The sequence below is a fragment of the Neopelma chrysocephalum genome, unplaced genomic scaffold, assembly GCF_003984885.1.
Source record: "Neopelma chrysocephalum unplaced genomic scaffold, ASM398488v2 Primary Assembly neopelma1_23, whole genome shotgun sequence".
Taxonomy (NCBI): Eukaryota; Metazoa; Chordata; class Aves; order Passeriformes; family Pipridae; genus Neopelma; species Neopelma chrysocephalum.
In genome coordinates this window covers 24,551,491-24,572,435 of record NW_020897691.1, presented here as the reverse complement: position 1 = coordinate 24,572,435, position 20,945 = coordinate 24,551,491, and the positions used below count along the sequence as shown (strand labels likewise).

The 20,945-nt window shown below is 39.7% G+C and overlaps 1 protein-coding gene and 1 long non-coding RNA gene across 4 annotated transcripts in view; one reads left to right on the top strand and one right to left on the bottom strand.

Moving 5' to 3' along the window:
• Positions 1-5,527: 5,527 nt before the first annotated feature.
• Positions 5,528-14,714, bottom strand: LOC113971117. The gene is made up of 5 exons (XR_003535442.1): positions 14,656-14,714; positions 8,480-8,605; positions 8,128-8,233; positions 7,868-7,952; positions 5,528-5,557 (listed from the first exon to the last, which is right to left on the bottom strand). It is a non-coding gene; the product is annotated as an uncharacterized LOC113971117 (long non-coding RNA).
• A 1,970-nt stretch (positions 14,715-16,684) lies between these two features.
• EYA4 (EYA transcriptional coactivator and phosphatase 4) overlaps positions 16,685-20,945 on the top strand; it is a 156,015-nt gene continuing 151,754 nt past the window's right edge. For all 3 annotated transcript variants that reach the window (XR_003535437.1, XR_003535436.1, XM_027690695.1), the window contains exon 1: positions 16,685-16,847. The gene's annotated coding sequence lies outside the window, so the exon portion shown is untranslated. The remainder of the gene's footprint in view (positions 16,848-20,945) is intronic.

Genomic DNA, 20,945 nt, shown 5'->3' with positions numbered 1-20,945 from the left:
CTTTTACCATCTGTCCTTACAAAACTAGTAGTTTTTGTGGGCTATCTTAAGTACTCTTCTATGTCAGGCAAAGTGGAGGTTCTTTTTGTTAAGGTGATCCTTCTCAAAGACGAGATCACCTTTGAGACAACAAAACTGAGCTGTTTCACCCTCTCATCTGCGTGTTGTGTTTGTAAGTGGTCTGCCTCCACTCCTCCTGCCATGGAAGCGTACTTAAGATAGCTCACAGTAATGATGGACTTTGAGTTGTCTCTTACTCTTTAGATTACAAACACATCACTCAGAAAAGAGGATGAAACTCCTTAGTTCAGCGTTATGCAAAAAACACAGGTACAGCAATTCTGTGCTTCTTTGGAGAGCACAAAATTTATGCTAAGATCTGTGTGAGTGTAACCTCTTTGTGTCCTACAGAAACAAACCTAGACCACAGAAATGATACATGCAGGTGTTTTGCTACAGTTCTATCTTCAGTTGCACTCATCTTTGATTTCACTATTCATGTAATTTATGGAGGGATCTGCAATTATCTATCTTAACTAAAATACATATTGAATTTGCACTGTACATATGCTGATGCATCAATAGCACGGTACTTTCACAAGTGTAAATTATAGTATCTTGGCCTAGCTAGCATATAGATAATTTAGTTTTGTCTACTCTAAGTTGATGCTAAGTGAAATTCTGATCCAGCAGAAGTCAGTGGGATTTTTGCCTGTGATTTTTATGTGGCCCAGGACTTCCTATCCTGTGTTTCTGGTAGGGTTTTAATTTCTTTTTTCAGAGCTGCTATGTTACGCTAATTCCTTTTCTGAGACAATTGCTGGTAAGTGGTTCTTGCTTTGACTGTTTAATTTCTAAGTATTATGGATCATATGCAGTGGGGGAAAAAAATCAATATTTAAAGTATTACTTTCTTCCATAAACTCAGGCTTCGCCAGCACTAGGAGAATTTTAAAAATAAGTGTTCTCTGAAATGTATCTAAGATTCCCTTCGGTGCTAGGACATCCTATTCTGCTTCCACAAGCACATACAAATGAAATTGCTAAACATCATCTCTAGCACTTGTCTTCACGGTTTCAATGGTTTCTTCTAATGTGGAATCTATCTTCCTTCACAACTCAGAGCAATTTCAGACTTGCTTATTAGAGAGAAGAGCAGTACCTCCGTGGTGAACCTCTTCAATATTAATGATATGCCTTTGAAGTCTGTTTTCACAGTTCCATCATGGCACAAAGCTTCCCTTAATATAAATGTTGTCCTATGGTATTACATACTCCAAGAAGAAAAGTATTTAGGAATAAAGTGGAGATTTAAAAGAAATTCTCTCCTGTGCCTGATTCTGCTTTGCTTCTATAAGAGAGTCTAAGGAAATCCACTGAAATCTAGGAGACTGTTCACAGGAAAAGAGCTAATGTAGCTAAAGCTATAGAACTATCTGGCCTGAGTTTTGGTAGAAGATCAGGGCTGCCTTACTGATCAGCATTTGCTCATTTTCCAAATGTATAGTCCTCTATCACTTCGTAGGTCCTGAGTACCCTCTTCTCCAAACAGCTGGCAAAAGATGACTGGCCATCTCGGTATGGTTATCAGGGCAGTAGCTATGTACCTCACTCCAGAAAACCTATCAGACCTTTTCAGACTTCCTGATTTTGCTGAACCTTTTACTAGAAACACTCCTCCTGAATCTTGGGGCCTGGTGATGGTGGTTGCTGGGGACAGAAAGTGTTTCAGGTTCTAGCGCAAGGATCTCTGTGATATGAGATGAAAAGTGCTCTAATTTAAGGGCAACTGAACACTCTTGAGGGTACTGCTTATGCAACATTTTTACCAAATTACTTAATAGGTGAAGACAGTTATATAAGAAAAGTTCTTAGAACAGTCATACTTTTAATCCAGTGCATTTTTTTGTTGATACTCATAATGAAGCTAATAAAAGGACCACTCTCTTCTATGTTGTAGAAGTGATTGAGAAACAGCTTAATATCAAAGCACTTCAAGAGCCATAGCATAAGGTATACTGTGCATTCAAGTACTACTATAAAGAACCTGCCTTCTCTTTTTTTTGTCTTTATCAAGCAAAAGTTTTGTCTTTAGTTTCATAGAATCACAGAATGGCTTGAGTTGGAAAGGACCTTCAAGACTGTCTAGTTCCAACCCCCACCCCCATGGATAGGGATGATTTGTCCATACTGAAGCTGTGTTAGCTGTCTCAGATCACCTCCTTTGTCCTGCATGTGCCTTGGATGTTTAATCTGTTTTTCTGAGAAATAGTGGCAAAACATGAAGTTAACAGTGAATTTATAAACATAAAAACAATATCAGAGGCTGGTAAACAGAAGACTTTGGCTAGTGTATGCTCTGTAGGCTTTCACAGTTCTTTGTGGACTTCAAACTTGTACATATTTACAGATCTTTACAATATTGACAGTGAGCAAGTAGCGCTTTTGAGTTCTCAGTTGTTTAAAGTTGGTGTACACTTTTTACATATAAGCGAAATGTGGAAAAACAGGGTTCATTAATATTTAAACAATTCATGGTGAGTTTACTCTTTCTATTTTTTTAAATCTCTGACTTTAAATTAAAGGAAAAAAAAAAACAAAGTTAAACACAAGAATTTATAAAATCTTTTCCAGTTAGACTGTTCAGTGCATAGATGGAAATTAAACAGCTTTTTGTGTTGAAGGGTAAAATAACCAAATATGTTGTGTAAATGGAAAGAGAAAGAAAACAAAAAGCTGCACAGTCCTAGGAGTAAAACAACTTTTCTATATTTTATAAAAACAAAATGAAGACTTTCATGAAGGCTGAAAAACACCCAGGACCTTCAGTGTTCATAAAATTACAAATTATTAATTTACCACAGGAAAAATTAGATTAAACCAACAATTAGAACTGTATGTTTTCAAGAGTTTTTCCACATTAAAAATTATGTGTTGTTGGTTTTAAAAGGATTTTTAATGAGTCTGTTTAAAGCAATTTTAATGGGGACAAATCTCAGCTTCAATAAAAGTATCAGAAGATGTACAAAAATATTAAACATCTTACACCAAATATAGGAACCAAATATAGCCTTTCGCCGTGCAAAGTAGATTTTAAGAACTAGGATAACTGGTTTACAAGGTTAATTTATAATCAGAAACATCCATATCAGAGAAAACAAAATGACATGGTAACAGCAATAATGGGGAGATAGGGACTATGTAACTAAAGACTCTAGATTTTTAGTAGAAGCATCTATTTAGAAAAGCAGGGTGGAAAAGTTATTTTGCTGTCATTCCAGAAGCGTGAGTTTAAATTATGCTGAGGACAATCTTCCAGTTAGCTAAGGAAATTAGGTACCTTGTCAGACTGTCAGGCTGAAGAGCCAGTTCTCACCAGCTCTTTAAGTCTCTTGTGCACTATTGACTATACAGCACCAAGACTGTCTGAGGTCAAGAAGCGTTTGGACAATGCTCTTAGGTACATGGTACGATTCTTGGGGTGTCCTGTGCAGGGCCTGGAGTTGGACTCGATGATCGTGATCAGCCCCTTCCAACTCAGTATATACTATGATTCTATGATTCTATTATGCAAGCTGTCTTGACCATTCGAGCTTCTTGAGGAAATTAGTAGTGCTTTGAAAAACTACAAACAAACCAACCCTAGTCATAAATTAACCCAGGGCAGAATTTTTTTACTTCCATTTTTTGTTCAATCCTCTACCCTCATTCCTCCATCATTTGAGCAGAAATACAAGATGAATGAAGCCAAGTGCCCTAAGTTTTATGTTTCATGAACTTTTATCCAGTTTATCTGCTAGATATGGACAGTTTCTCATTTTATGAGTTGTGCCATTAGTCTTTGCTCTGACTCAAAAAAGGTAAGTAGATCAAAGAAGGTATGTGAGAAGAATAAGGAAAAGGCATTTCACTATTTGTGGTGTTTTCCTTACTTCTATGTTTAGAGAGATAGGTTGCTCCTATGATAGATCTCCCTTTCTGCTGAAAACAGAAAGTATACAGCAGCATGTGGCTCAAGTCATGTAGTGCTGGTTTGTTCATCTATGTAAATTACTACTTTTTTATCCTCGTGATTTTTTAAATTAGTTAATACATATTTACAAGGCTACAGTCACTACTTGTAGCAAAAACATACATGACTCTCTCCATTCACTTTGCTTCCTAACATGATGATAGTTCATTTATTTTGACAGAGCTGCTTTGCTAATATCACAAACAGTCTGTGTTTTTTTCTACATTAAGTGCAGCTTTGTCGAATGTGTTCATGCTAATAGTTATTGGCAACTGTAACAGGAAGGAAGCCTAGAGGTCCATGACATTTCAAGAGGTAATACAAAACAGAAGATAATTCTGCATTTGGGAAGAGGGGAGATACAGTTTATTCTCTGACTCTGAAAATTAGAAAAAAAATAGCCTAATAATTTGAGAATGAAAATTCCTACTTATTATATGTCTCATATTTAGGGTGCAGGACGTACCAGAGGGTTTGACAGGAGGCATGGTTTCTGTTCCATCTACTGGTACTGAGGAATTGTTTCACCCTAGGAAGCATTTTAATTTTTCTACTACGTTTGCTTTCCTGCACCCTTAAATCTGAAGTTCTGCAGGAAGGTTCTTTCATTTTCATTACATGGTCATGTAACACCCAATATAACAGAGCCCCACCCTGGACTGACACATATTTTATTTCCCAAAGCAAGAATAAATCTGGAAGTCTCTATTGTTAGCCCACAGCAGTGTTCATTTCAGTTGTATAAATCTCTGTGGTACATATGAAAGCTTTGATATGGAAGCTAGGCAAAGACAGTAACATATTCAGCATCACTTCAGCTGCCTCTGTAGGATCATCCCATTAACCTTGTGTGGACTTGACTTGCCCATCTTTGATTTTTCTTTCTTTAAAAGCTTTTCCACAGGACTCATGTAATATGTCAAATTGTTCTATTTAATGGGGGCTGTCAGGACTCTTTCCAGAGCTCGTCAGTGCTCCTCTTTAATTAGCCAGAAAGACCACTGTGGAGTGACAGCAATGTACTCTTCCCATAGGGTCCCCAAGCCCAGCTACCACAAGGCATGTGACATGGAACCTGAGGGTAGTCATCAATTTCTGGTTTCCAGAACAACACTGTCAGATGATAACCACCCTAGGGTCATGAGGCCAGTACTACAGCTGATAGAAGGTTTTTTTAAATTAAGACTTCCCATGCCGCAAACTTACCCTCCTCTTTCAGTAATTTTAGTGTAACTATAATAAAAATATAGAGAATGAAACAGTCACTAAACCTGTTGATATCTGAAAGATTTATTTTTTACGTATTTGTGGTTTTCTTCTTCCTCTTCTCTTACATGTGCGTTTTCTCATATACTTAGTATTTACAACTTGCCCAAGCACTAGGGAGAATACTAGCTTAGGATTCCTGTGGAGGTGCAAGAAGTCTTGCTCACAACATTCACCACCTGCCTCTTCTGTTGACAGAGGATTTGTTTACAGCCTTATGATATGTGGTACCTGGGTAACCAAAGCTCTGGATCTCTGCAAACTCAGATTTGAAGTTTCCTGAAAGTAATAATTCATGCTTTATTTCCTTGTTTTCTATAAAATAGTGCTAGAAATATTTATGCATATTACAAGGTGTACACTTTACATCACGGGTGTATAATTGCCAGGGAAATATCAAAAAGCTGTTAAGTACTCTTTTAATAAAACACAACTTCTACATTCTGACAATACTAATGGAATCATTTTACAATGTGAGTGGAAGATGCCAAAACTAAAATGAAAAATCCAGAGAAACACAACAGAAAATGAACTGGCAGTTCCCAAGAGATTAAATTAGGGCATAAAGAATGGTGCCTTAATCTTAAGGAAACTCTGTTAAATGTGAAGTATTACTAAACTATCTATTAATCTTGCTAAAATGACATGAAATTCTAATTTAACTGAAATACACATATAATTTAGAGAATTAAATATAATAAGGATGATAAATCTCTCAAGCATTTGTGTACAAACTAAAAGTGTGATATTTGCATACAAATATGATATATACTGAATCACTTCAAACAGTAAGCAATCACAAGAGGAAAAGGTATGGGCCAATGTCAACACCTTGTTATCTCAGCATTATACATTTCACCAAATTCAGCTGCTACAACAGTGTAATTCCTCCTTCCATGGGCATTTCTTGCAGATAATAATACAGGCTGCAACTACTACAGAACTTCAGTAGAATTCAGACCAAGAACTCTCTCCTACCCAAGATCTCTTTTAACTTTGTTCTTTAGGCCTGTTTCTTCATACTTCCTCCATAGAGAGCTAGCAGGTATGTCAGGGCCGTATTGCTTTATTTTTCCAGATTGTTCCACTTGAGAATAATTGCTGAAACAAACACCTTTTTGTAATAAATACTTTTTTAAAGAAAGTATTAGTTACTTCAGCAGTTCTTCTCACTACTAGAAATCCTGTTTCACATTATAAGTGATTCACAGCAGTACGCACAATACCAAACAGGACAAGTAAGAAGGTTCCTGAACACCTGAGTAATCTTACTACTTCACTTGCCCTCTGTTAATCTTTTCCTCCTGAAAGTCTTTAACCATGACAAAATGGTTTTTAAACTTTCAAATAGGTGAAGGCAAATCTGATACAAGAGCATTCCTGCTTTTCTCCTGGCTCTTGACATCGACGCCATTCCCATTCATCTTCAGAAGTGAAGGTACCAGGAAGGAATGCAGGAAAACCTCTCTGCCACGTCATCTGGAACCTGGCAGAACGAGGAAAGGGCTCCAGCACTGGTTGCCCTCCTCCTTATCAATTCATCAAAGTCAATTAATCTCTGACTTTTCACAAATAACAGCATATTTACACAACTGAAACAGCATCTCCTCTCGCTGCCAACTATGGTAATTCCATGTCTTAACTACTACACTTAGAGCAAAGCCATGATATCATACATCTGAGCATCATAACTGTGGTTTATATTACCCATCAAAATATTTATTTATTAATTCCCATCCCCACATAGGTAATGTTAAACTCCTTCCATTATAGAATGAAATTATTTTAAAAGTTGCTGCCTGTTTTCAAAAACAAAAGGCAAATGGATACCCATTAAAAAAAATATTATTAACAGGATACACGATGAGGAGGACTGCTATAAGGATTTTACTAATTGTTTGCAATGCTTGAGTAAATTGCCTATAAATTATGCAGTCTTCACAACCTCTGAGCAGTAAAACTGTTATTACACTTTGCACACTATGTACCTCTAATACCCAATCTGAAGTTCATTTATCAACAACTACTCTTGTGTAAACAATCCATGGAGAAACCTGACTTGTTTTCACTTGTTATTGATGATCTTTCAAAACTCAGAAATTGCCTCCTCTTCAATTTCCTGCCACTGAATTTTTAGGTAATCACCTCATCAATAGTTCTCAACAAAAATAATTGTTTCCAGAACAAAACTCTCCCAGAATTTAGGCCTTCTAAATTGGTCCCTCTCTGAGCTTCAAAAGTGTGAATAATAAAAATGTGCATTTAAAAAAAAATCTCAGAATGTGTATATATGCTTTTATTAAGTCAGAAGTGGAGAAAAGTTTTGCCAGAACAGGATATGGAGCAGGGAAAATGAAACACAGGCTGTCACCTTTTAGAATATATATATTTTTTTTATTTTTCCATGAAGTTCAATCTTCAGTCTCATTTGCACAGCAGTACAGATTATTCAAATGCTAATAAAGCACTCACATTCACAGCCAGTCCCAAGTGTAGTCAACTAATGCAAAACGGGAGGAGGAAGAGTACTTTGTACACCTTTTGGTGAAGATGAAGTGGTGTGCTATAGGTCAAGCAGTGGAGATTTACATTAGTTGCTTTGTTCTCATCAGCAGTCCACATCTCTTGTGTCCATCTCCTCTACTCTCTTTTTCACTGTAATAGCAAAGATGTTCTGAAACCAGAACCGAAATAGCCACTTGTAGGTCTCAGAACAACTTAGCAGCTTTGGCAAAACCTACGCCATTTGGTTTTAATTGTTTGAAAAAATGCAAAGTATTTGTTACTAGAAAAAGAAGAATATAATGGGAGGAGTGAGGAAGGATGAAGGTTCAAGAAAGCATATTTACCTTGATGAATCTCTGCTTTCTGTTTTAAACTACTCGGGACTGCTTTGGAGACTGTTGTCAAAAGCTTCCTTTTCCTGTCCCAGGACAGCTGTTGCCTAACTGCAAACTAATGGAGAGAAAGATGTGCATGTACCATTGCATCGATACTCAATCACACATAGCAATCTGTTTGACAAGTTCTTCTACCCCAAAAATGAAACTGAGAAGGCACATAATCTCTATTTGTCTGATGTGGGAAAATCGGTTGACTGCTGCTCAGGTAACTCCCACAACTCTTGACATATCAATGTTGTTATGTTAGATGAAACAAGGTTATATGAACTTATTTGGTTTCACACTAGTATATTCTTACCTTGCTTATAATGTGGAGCTGGTGGTTTCAGAAAGTACATCAAACAATCAGTTACTTCTCTGCTGAAAGACTGTTCCGTCATTTATGCAGTCCAGTGTAACTGCAGTACTAATGTCCCCACAAAATCTACAGATATGCAGCAAGACATGTTCCAGTTAATACTAAAATAGAAGTGCTTCTTTCCATTGACTTCAACCAGTGGATGATCACGCCAGAGGAAATTTTTTTAGTAACTTCTTTTGCGTGGTTTACGTGGGACTAGCTGGTGAGATCCCTGGGCCTGGGACCGTGTCTACCTCTGTTTTTAAAAAGTACAGTAAGACCTTCAAGCAGAATGTATAAATTATGAGTAAATTTTAATAAGTAACCAAATGTAAATATAATAACTACATTAATAACTACTAATATATTACATAAAAGACTAGACTCATTGGAAGAATGCAGAAACCATGAACATAAGTGATTCTTTCAGAGTATGTTTATTATTTCACAATCAGAATGGAACAAATTTCTTGCTGGACATCTTAATATTGAAATGCATAAAGAATGATTTAATAAGGAGTGTAACCTCAGGATTAACTAACAGTCATGTACAAAACAGACCTCTACAACTGCTGTTTAAATGTCCTTAAAATAACTGTCCTTAAAATAACCGAATCAGCTTATTTCTAATTGATATCTCTGAGATTCAGGATGAGGTCCTCACAAAAACCAACACCTGAAGAGTCTGGTCAGGAGTACCCCAACACAAGACAACACTGGAACACTTTCTGAAAAGGAAGGATGATTATCCCTAAATACTATGCCTGGTTTTCTGCCTACTACCATTATGACAGTGCAGCAAATAAACTGGCAGCTTATATCTATATATACTTATAGATTATACTGGAGCTATAAAGTACATGTTCAGAAATGTCTAGTCTTTGAACTGAACATTTCAACAGGCAAAAGGAACTTGTACTTTGAAATAAAACAGGTTTTCTGCAAATACTTTTGGCATAATTTTTTTTAATCTCTGCTTTTCGTTTTTTAGTTTTTCTGTTTCCTTCCTCTATTGCACACCACCTGCAAATAAATGAGTGAAATTGCCTGAAATTCATTTAATCTTGTACTACTGGAGAATTGAATTCAATTATGCTTCTGGAAGTAACAGAGTTATTTTTAGCGTAATGGTAATATATGGTAATGGTAATAATTTGTAGTGTCATTTGGCAATGTCATTTTTACTTCTATAAAAGATGTGAAAAAACTTATGGCAAATAATTCTTTACTGACTACATGTTATTATACTATAATGCAATACAGCAACAATATGATGTTACAGTGTAGTAAAAAGTTCTTGGTGTGAATCTGTATTTGAGTTTATTGCATAACAAGCTCAATCCTCCTGACAATGACATTGATGAATGGTTTACTATCGGTTTCAATGGAAACCTCAACATGCTGATAGTTGAATAACAAACACAACTACTCACTAACACAGACCATTTCTGATTAATGACAGTAAATTATGTCTTTGGTTTATGCTACCTATATACGTAACCAAAAACCATTTTCAAAATGCTGGGGTTTATGTCTTACAGGTTTTGAGGATGCTTTAAATAGATCTTTAAAAATAGCATGGTAGCCATATCAGTTATTCCATTGAAGAATGTTGTAAATGGATAAAAATAACCAGAGAAAAGTTTTAAAATATGGTGGAAATTCCTAGAAGTAATCAAAAAGTGAGGAAACTACATCTAACATGAAACTGATTAAAAAGCAAATTCAAAGGAATTACATTACGCAGCAGCACTAATGTTTAATGAAACAGATTAAAATATTCACATTTTTATAAATCATCCATGGATTACTCTTTATTTTATTTATGATTAAATGAAATCTGAAACAAAATTCTACAGCCAGAATAAACATAGATGGGTGTGGGGCACACCCTCAGTTCTCCCCCAGTGCCAGAGGCTCTGGAGGTGAGGTAATGCCAGCCTTGACAGTTCTCTTACCTCCCCAAGAACCTGACCTAATGTTGTCTCTGGAACAGGACTAAGAGTAACTTTCAGGCTACATCTGCACTAGGAAATTATCTGAAGATTGCTCTCTGACCTGAGGCCATCTGTCAGAGCAGTGTTTCTGAAAGGTCAAAATTCTCATTATCATTCTCCAGCATAGGATGAATGCCTGGACTAGTCAAAGCACTAGGAACTCCACCAGGGCATTTTTTATGAGAACATTAACTGATGAGAGCAAAACCACACCAAGAAGTAAGTTAACACATCTGTGTGCTAGATCTGTGTCCCTGATCAGTGCAGACATAGTTTTTGTATCCCACAATGATCAAGGAAAACATAGTTCATTAAACAAAAATGTATGGCCCAATATTTTTTCTGGGTCGGCTCTGTAGATTACTTAAATGAAACCTCATGAAACCTACATGAAACATGACAGAAAGGTACCTTGCAGGATGCAGACTGGGTCTCTCCCAGGAAGGGAGAAAAGATCCTGGTGTAATAGCAGGATACAAATTAAGATTATCAAGCACACCTCATTCCGCCTGCACAGGTAGCTGAAATAATGTAAGTTTTCATTTGCACTTAGCCAGCTTCATTTCAAGCAAGCTTTAGAGTCAAAACCCGTACTAATTTCAGCGGGACTTCCTTCTGTGTATGGTATGCAGAACAGAGCCCTCTCCTGGTAAGCACTGAAGATAATTGAGGACATCCCTGGCACAGTATTTGGCACAGTCTGCAGCACATATCTATGTGATGAAGTATTGAACGTAGGCACTCAAAATAAAATATTAGAAAAGCCCAGCTATTTGGAGCCATGGAACCTTATGATTGAGGTCAGATTTGTTTGGATTAAAAAATATATGGAAATCCAAATAACACTGAAATGATGCCATACTTGAAAACTGAAACCAAAAAATAGGTTATATAACATACTTAAAGGCACAGTTGGCATTTCAAGAGCACAATGACTAGCCAGTTGTAACCTGTTTTTGAACCCACAGCTGAACCCTGCATGTCGAATTACTGAAAAGGGTGTGTCACCTTCTTTTTAAACCTGAAATCTGATAACCAGGTCAAAAGAACCTCCATTCATTCTTTCTTTTCATGACTATAAAGCCATGAAGCACCAATAATAACCTGAAGTATATAGATCAACACACTTTGCCTAATTAACAGGCCTTTGGATTTCATACTTGAATCTGAAAATAAGAAGCCATATTTCAAAGCCCTGCTTTTGTAAAAAAATTGCGACAGGTAAATGGATGTAGCATATGGTAGGCACTTCAATAAATCATAACATGATACATTGCCAAAATAGTGACTGTCTGTCATTAGTTTTTCTCAGAATAACTAAGTATAATCCCTCTGCTTAAACAACAACAAAATCTTGTTGTTACTGAGATACAATGTAAAAGAATATTGCTCTAATTTAAAAATTACTTATAAATATTTCTAAGTCCATATTGTTTTTAGCAACACATGCAAACATGATTCTCTGGAGCCATACTATTTATGGCTGTAATCTCACTAGATTTCCCAAGGTAAGTAGGGTTGGGTCTATAGTATTTGCATGGAAGACCTCCAAGGAAATTCCAAGTTACTGTGTGAACGGGTATTTGTGCAAGGTGACGTTCTTCTGCTGACTCAGTATTGAACCAGCATAAACAATATGATCACAAGTGCTGCCTTTATTTAAGAGGTAAAACCAAGGATACTGAGCATTTATGGACATTAAACACCCTGATAGTTTTTGGTAGTGCAGGAGTGCCTGGCCAAACACCAATCTAGATAATTACATCTTGCCTACTTACATTCCCATGTTGCTTTAAATGGATAAGGTATTATTCTTCTATTCTGGTGTAAAAATGGGCCCTACAGACCTTCCTTGGGCTCTCTTAGGACTATTTCTAGCATGACCTTTTCCATGGTCACACACAGTCAATTTATTTGAAACAGTGTATTGTACTATATTTTGGCCTTCTGAAATCACCTCCACTGAGCTCACTGGAATTTACTTCAGCCCAAAGACATTGATTTAACAAAATCATCATTTAACTCCTACCCGTGAAAGTCACATTTACAATAAATCACTGTGAAAAATTGTTTGGTTAAGAAATCAGTTTCTGTAGGACTCCCCTCAGTCCCTTTTGACTCAGGCCAAACACTCATTACTTTTGGTACGACCCCGCTCACTCTCACCAAAATGAATACCAAAATAGCAAGGTGATCCAACGACATCAAGACCAGGCCCCTTACTGGGAGACTTGTCTTGAGACCATACCATGTAACAACAGTGAAACCCTCTCATCTCTCCTCAATTTGAAGCAAGTTACACTGAGCAAAGACATACGCAATCTTTTCAAGTCAGTTGTACCTTACATTTTAAGAGAGAGTGCAACAGATGTTTAAGAGCTTGCTTTAAAGTGTTATGTCTATTAAAACAACTGATGTTACTAGGGTACTATTCCCCTTAAAGGAATTTGCTTCATTGAAGTGGAAAGAAACCAGACTTCAAAAGACCTTCATTATTACCATGTTTGAATACCTTGGGTTAGACCACTGCGCTGCCATTCACAAAAGTCCTCTAGAAAGGAAGGAGTTCTTAGCATGTTTCCACGCTGAAGGAGCCTGTTAGCAAGATGCATGCTGGCATTAGTCACAACCTAGTCTGTGGCAGGGTTGTCAATTACAATTATTCCCACAAATCTGAGTTTTCTACCCTTCCAGTTACTCTCTGAGCTCTCAGTTTCAAAATTCATTTCGTATTTCTGGCTTGTCCCATGCTATGACAATTTGAAGGTTGGCTTTTGGAGGCTTTTTTAGTTTAAGAGATTTTCTGGTTGTATTTTTGTAGGTCAAAAGTGTTTTCTGAGTCTGTTATCTTTCTGAGTTGTGACTTATCCAAGACAGCAAGTACAAGGTTTTTATAGACTTGTTTTCATGAAGATTTAGTTGTCTTAAGCCTGAAATTATTTAGGAAAGAGATGACCATGTTACTACAATTCATTGAACGCAAATTATGAAATTCAAAGGCAAACAGCTTGAGTAAAGTTATGCTTTAAATAGTATCACCAAATGCAACGTAAGGAAAGAGAAGGCAGGTAGGAAACAATCTTCACAAATCCATACTTCCCCCCCCCCATTTCAGATGACTTGCTGACCTCAAAAGCTTCTGAAATTCAGTACTTCTGAAAACCAAGAGTTTTCTCTCACATCTCTCTCCGGCTATAGGGCCTAACTTTGCCTCCTCTTTTAAATTTTTTACTTACACCCTTTGGAGAGTGAAGTTAACTTGACAAAAAGAGGGTGATGCAGCTGGTTGGACAAGAGCCACTCAATCCACGCAATGAAATAACACTTAGGAGATAAAACAAGGTGAAGGGTAAGAGCATGAAATGTGACTAAGCAATTAGAGGTTTTCTTCCGCTTCCCCACACTAAGTAGCAGAAAGGACCATATGGAGCTGCTGAATTTTCTGCAAAAAAGAGCGTTCAGTTTCAGAGCAGGAAAGGACTTTTCCTCCATCCACACTGGCCAGCTTGAGAACAAGGAGACAAATGCATCCTATAAAAGGGTACACCAACCACTCCTGTTGTGTAGCACTTGATCATTCATACACTCATAGTCCTTCCAAAAAGTCAGGATTGCTTTATAGTACTGGTTTCTTGTAGAAGAAACAAATGGAAAAAGTCAAGTGTAGACTTCACTACCTGTAGTAGAGTGGATTGGCATTTGTCAACCTGTGACCCTTCAGGGCCCTCTCCTTTGCTCCCATCACTATTCACTGAAGATGTCAGGGAGTAGCAAAGGCGAAAGGTCCAGGCCCCGGGCTGCGAAGCCGGGAGGCCAGGAGAGACACTTTGGAGTTGTCTGGTGGCCGGGTAAGCCGGCGGTCCGTGCCCGCCGCGGTGTGCCGGGGCCGGGGGCAGCGGCAGCGCAGGCGTGCTCAGCGGGGCTTAGTAGGGCTGAGCGGGGCGGCGGCGGGTGGGCAACGGGACAGCCGGGCTGCCCTGCTGAGGTAGGGGTCGGAACAGGGCGCAGCCCCGGCGGCAGCTCCCCGCACAAGTGCGAAGCGGCGCGTCCGGGACTGCGCTGGCTCCCGCGGTCCTCGCCCCTTACCTCCGCGCTCCCGGGACGGCCTTTCTGGGCGGGAGAGCGGGAGGGGGTTACCTTTTCTTAGGAAAGTCCCGTCCCTTGCCAGAGAAACTTTCTACGTTTCTGTGCGCGAGAGGCAACTAATTGCGCTCGCTGCAGTGCGAGGAGTGTTTGGATTCTCCCGTACCAGCCTCCTCCACCTACCCCCTCCCTCCCCCCCCCAATTTCCCCTCCCGTTTTGCTCCGAGTTGCGCTTTATTTGTGTGTGAAGAAAACGGACGGGGGGGGGAACTTGTAGAGGGGATGTTCTGTTTTTGCCAGAGGAACAGTGCAAAAGGGCAGCCTCGGCTCGGAGAAGGTACGAGAATAAATACATAAGGAGCGGCCCTAAAATAAAGGTAGCGGCATATCCCGGCAGCGAGAAGGTAAGTGTCTCTCTGACTTCGCCGTCCCCGTCTCTCCCTCCCACCTCTTCTGCTCGGAGGTGGAGGAAACCGGTTCCCTGTCGCATGTGCATGTGGCCGTGGAGGCGTCTGTGTGCATGTGCTTGTATTTAGCGTTTATTTAGCATTCTTTTCGTGTTGGTCCGATGACGACAACAACAACAACAACAAAGTTACTGTAAAACAACATGATGGGAAGGAGCAACGGAGAGGTAGAGAGGAGCTTTCGCCCCCGGCCCCAAGCGAGTTTAGTTGCAAAAAAACAGACTGGTCTCCGGTGCGAACGGGGTGACTTTTTCCACGCCCAGCCGGATTTTCTGCCTCTCTCCAGGTGACAATCCCCGCGGTTTTGCCCTCACCTTTCTTCGGCTAGCTGTTACCGGCGCTGCCGGGGTAAGCCCCAAGACAGCCGCAAGCCGTCACGGCTGCCGTCGCATTGTTCCCCGCTTGCGCCTCCCGCCCACCCCCGTAGCGGCGGAAACGGAGGGCCCGGGCTGCGCCCCGCGAGCAGCCGGGGGCTGCTGGCCCGCCTGGGGAAGGCGGGGAGCAGGTCGGTCTGCGAGGGCCGGGGCCGTCGGCGGCTTGACGGGAGGCTAGGAGGAAACAACATTTCTGGCGGCGGGAACCCCGTCCGGCCAGAGCGACATGAAAACACGCAGGGATGGTAGCGAGCCCCTTCCCGAAACCCCCGTTCCTTCTAGCCAGGGTTTGGGCAGCGCGGGGGCGAGACAGCCTGGCCGGGAGCCGCAGGCACAGGCGGCGGCGGCAGAGGAGCCGTCGGTTCTGCCGCCCGCCCTCGGCCCCGCGCTGCCCCAGCTGCCGGCAGCGTTCGGGGGTCGCCGCTGCCCGCCTGCCTCTGGGTGCCGGCGGATGGGGCAAGGCTGCCTCCCGCTGCCTCCTGCTGCCTCCTGGCCGGCAGCCGCTGCGGCGGCTCCGGCAGCCACTTTTCCCAGTGTCCGAGGGGAGCGGGGACAGAGTTGCCCGTTGTTTTTGTTCCTCTCTGTTTCCTTTCCCTGAGGGATATCTCCTGCCCTTCCCCTCCCCCGCCCCGGCTTGTTTTTCTTGTGGTTTTAAAGGACAAAACGGTGGGTTTTCGGGTCGGCCCACCGCGTCCCCGCCTCCGCCGCGGGTCCCCGCTGGAGGACTGGGCCACGGGAAAGCCCCGGCGCGGGGGTCCCGCTGCCCTTCCCACCGGCGATGCGGGGTCTTGTGTTTGGTCAGAAAGCGTTTCCACGTGGGGAAGCCTTGTGTGTTTGCGGGTGTGCGCGCGTACTTGATCCGCGAGGAGGTAACAGGATTCTCCGTGTTCAAACCCAGTGGGCTCATAGCCATTAATTTCCTTCTCCTGCTGTCACTACAGACACTTCCAAAATCAGATACCCGCGGAGAACCGCCAGCTGGGTTTCACACGGCTTCGGCGACTGTTCCCCTCGAGCCGCGGGGGCTCCGCGCCGTTCCCGGGCGCAGGGGTGCCCCGGGGCTGCGCCCGGCACCCACCCGCGGGGTAGCAGCCCCGCGGCGCCTTCCTCCGAGAAGGGAGAGCGGGATTCCACGGCAGCGCTGCTGCCAATCGGTAGTTGGCATCTAAAGTTTCATTTACATTTATGAAACCGCCGCTCGGAGCCAAGCGGGCGCGGTGCTGCCGGCCCGGAACCCGCGGGCAGGGCTTGCAGCCGAGCACACGGAGCACACGGAGGGACACGCTGAAGTCGCGGGTGGCGGTGTGAAATAGCTGGTACTTAGAAAAATCCTGGGAGGCAAGCTGTACGAGACAAGGGAGCGCTTTGGCCGGTTCGAGTTTAAGCGTGAAGTCATGCTAGAACAGTAAGGAAACAGTATTTACGGTTTTCTGGGTTTTGTTTCACATGCGTAGACTAGAAAGTGTATCTATGATAAACTAATCAACAGTTTAGATTTAGAGTGAATTATACAAAGGAGGCATCTCCCCTGTATGGTAAATATATTTTTTGGTCTGACCTCGGAGTTTGTTGTTTGAAGCATGCACTTTCTATTAAAGCTCAAGCTATATCTTTGTTTCATTTCCATAACGCTCAACAGAAAACTTTCGTAAAATTGCTGTGGGTTTGACTTTTCCTCCTTGTATTTCTGAAAATGCTGCTAAATAACAAATGCTTGCATACCTGCAGTATGTATCATACTATGAGTAAAGTGGAAATACAGACTGACATTTCGCTGTCATTCTGTGATTCTTCCTCTATATTTGACATCTAACATTAGCTGGGCTGTGTCTGAAACAGCTCTTCTTGCTTTCTTTTGAAAGTTCTGGTATTTATGTTACCAGATGTTCTTCAATCAAATCTAATAGAAATGAAAGAGGAGTTTGTTGGCTAATCTTTTATGTATCTTTGTTCAGATAATTTGTATGCTGTTATTGTTATGTGTATATGATTATACTGCTAATAAATTTGGTTGACAGTTACTCTTGCTGGATTTGTATTTATTAATGGCTTCACAACACTTTCCAATAGAAATTTATTCTGTATGGGTAATGCCAATGGAATAAATACATTCTAAACAAGCAATGTAATGAGTAGGACGACGGTCGTTTTCCGGTTAATTGCAATTTCCAGTTAAAATATTTCAAACAAGGTAACTAGAAATACAGCTATAGATAGTATCCTGTGGCATATTTTTAGCATCTGATGCAAGCGTTACAGTTTAACACTTTAAACTTTATGCAACTTTTGCCTTCCAGTCCTAGAATTAATGTTAAACACTGGCATTTGGTGTGGGAAAGGTACCAGTCTGTTTCCTTGATGTACTGGTGGCATTGCACGATGTTCTGTGCAATCCTTCAGTTTTAAAATTTAAACTGCTTTTTCCTTTTAAGTACAAAAGTTAATACAGAAAGAAGAAGGAAATTCCTAGAATTTCTGTCAAGTGTTCTAGGACGCAGCTATTATTTTTTTCTGTGTTATCTTTTTCCTTCTTGAAAGTAGGGATTTTATGAACTCAGGGTAAAACAGGTCTCCCTTTTTATAAGGAGAGTTTATTCAGCATACTTCTATATTGCAGCTGCTGATCATATTTCATAGAGCTGTTAAAGCACTTAAAACCTAAAATTAGGTACTGTCTGGTAGTAAATATTTCAAATCACTCCTTGAAGAAATAGAGAAGTGGGCTTAAATAAAAAGAGACGTTTTGAAATATATCATTGAAGAAAGGTAATCTTGCTTTGCTTTTACTCAAAATAATGCATTTCCAATCTAAATTGCTGATTTCAACATAGTGTTCTTTCGTCTATAGTTTTTGTTAATCTCCTGCATTTTTATTGCGATTTTATGTTTGCTTTATTTGATATCATAACCAGGTACTTTGTTCAAGCTATGTTTACGACAGCAACATTTGTATTTACAGGTGTTGAATTAACTTCTAACATGCCTGTTATTTCCAGTGAGTGTTCTAGTGATACTAAGAACTGAAATGTAAGTTCCCTTGCTTCCTGGTGTGCATGTTTCTGGATGGCTTTTAATTGCACTTGTATTTTCCAGATTTAAGATGAGTTAATTTACAGATTAGTATTTTTAATTTGAGGAGTGGGTGTGGGTTTACTGTATGGTAGTTTTCTATTTGTTTTTTAAATGAACATAGGAGTAGGTTTATTTGCTCCCTATCATTCATTTTTGGTACTGTGAGGGTTTGGAGGAGGAATGCAAACACAAGGGCATCAGACTAACAGACATCTGTCAAGTTGATCAAGTATTTTTAAAGCTTTCTGGAAGTTCAGCACTAAACTGAGTCTGGTAGCAGAAACACTCAGATGTCTTTGCTTTTTTTTGTACTTGACAATCTAGTAGTATTTCTGCTGTCTAATGTATCTGCAGTCTTTCTGATATTTTTTGTAAAAAAAAATGGTATTTATGCTATGCAAGTGGAAGAAGAGTTTTGATATTTGATCATTGATCTAAAAGTTTATAAGTAAACTTAATATGTGCGATTTTTCTTTTTTGGATTTAGATATTGCGCAAATGTGTGTTCAACTTAACCTTTTTCTGTCATTGGAAAGCGCTAATTGATCTTGCTGACCCTGACATAATAGTATAGTTTGATATTCGAAACCTTTCAGCTTTAGCATGGCCCTTTAATCACCCCTGAGATTTCAGGGCATGGTTCTACTGAAGGCATAAACTGCTGCTCTTTTAAAAATTAAATAAAAATGGTTATTAAAACTAAATTGTCTTTATGGCCTTTTAAAGACAGTAGATGTTTTACCTATCAAAGCCCTTGAGTTTATAATACACATTAAAAAAATTCGGCTTTACTTGTATGCATTAGGTGACATTTTAGATGTTACTGTATAAACATCAGATTTTTATGAAATATTTTTTTTTTCCAAGTCCACACTTCTGTGTTGCAGTGTTATTAAATCTGTCATTAAATCAGAAGTGGTTAAAGGAACTTGGATGCGCTTTGCAGTGCAAAAGCTCAGATAAGGAGAGTGCTTAAATATCAAGTAAATAATAAAATTTATTTTAAGAGGCAATAAAACTCACATTTTTAGTCCACGTTTTAGTTTGTAATGCTGCTAGAAAGATTGCTTTTGGGATGCCTGTAATACAGTACCTTGGCAAAAACTATGGTAAAGTTTCTTCTTTTTGTCTCTAAACCTGAGAAATGTAACGAATACCTGGCCCCCTTTTTGCTGTAATGTTAAACAGTGAAAATTACTTGGATGATCATATATCCTATATTGAAAGGATTGGCTGGGCTGTCTCAGTCACAGGATTGTATGTAGACTAGTTATCAGACTTTTGAGCAAAATGTCAAATGCAAATAGTTGTCTGAAGAATATTAAAGTTTAAGCATATTAGTTTCAATTTTTTTTAAATTTCTCCATGTCTGAAATTTCTCTACTTCTCCGAGGGAAGATTATAATGACCAGTGATTATCTTCAGAACTGTTGGAGGTCCATACATTAGTGAGACTTATTTGGTCTTAAGTTATTAGGCTTAGATACAAGACACTAAACTTTGAGTTAGACTGCAATTACCATAGATTCGAAAAAGAGGAGTTTGAAGGTTTTCTGTGCCTAAATTCCTTTGGAGATCTGTGTCCTTTTCCTAGAATTAATTAAATAAATAAATACTATTTCAGTGATTTTTCATTGAGCGACTCTCTGTAGAAGTAGTGTAGTGAGTAATGTTGCAGGGCTATGGAAGGCAGTTCAGCTGGATGTAATTTATATGCTGTCTCAGAAGAACTCAGTCTCACTGGGCTGACTGAATACTGTATCTTTACGATTGCCTCATATTGTGGCAGGTCTATACAATTTGACTAATTTGGAGCAGCAAATTGGAAAAAAGACCTCCCAAGACAACCTACAAAACACATAGAGAAGACTGATCTTGTATAGGCGATAACTTTTTAGTTATGTGTTTAAGTTAATATACACTAGATTTTTTGGCAACATTAGTTACTTCTGTGACGTGACCCAGTATAAGCTGACATTCTCGGCAGCGTAAAAAATTACTGCTGCCTTCCTTTTTTTAATTGGGTAGATGCAGCAAGTAACTAGTCTGCTCTTGAAACATATATAATTAAACCACAAAAATCTACATTAAAATACTATGAAGGGTCTGATTTAGACCACAAAAGTAAAAAATAATAGAGAGCTGAGTTTGCAATTTTTCAAATAATTCTCCTCTATGACTGTGTGTATATAACTACTGAAATCAGTGCTGATGCTTGAGGTAATTGGAAACTTAACTTGATGTTTTGTGCCAGATCCTTAGCTGTTGCAAATTGGAGTAGGAATGCTGAAATTACTGGAGTGGTCTCACATTATGCCAGATGAGTATCTAGTCCTCTATTCTTAGTGCAGTCTGATTTTTTTATGGGGAATTGCAATATACATTATATGTATGAGATCACATGCACAGGGAAGTGATCCTGCGATACTTA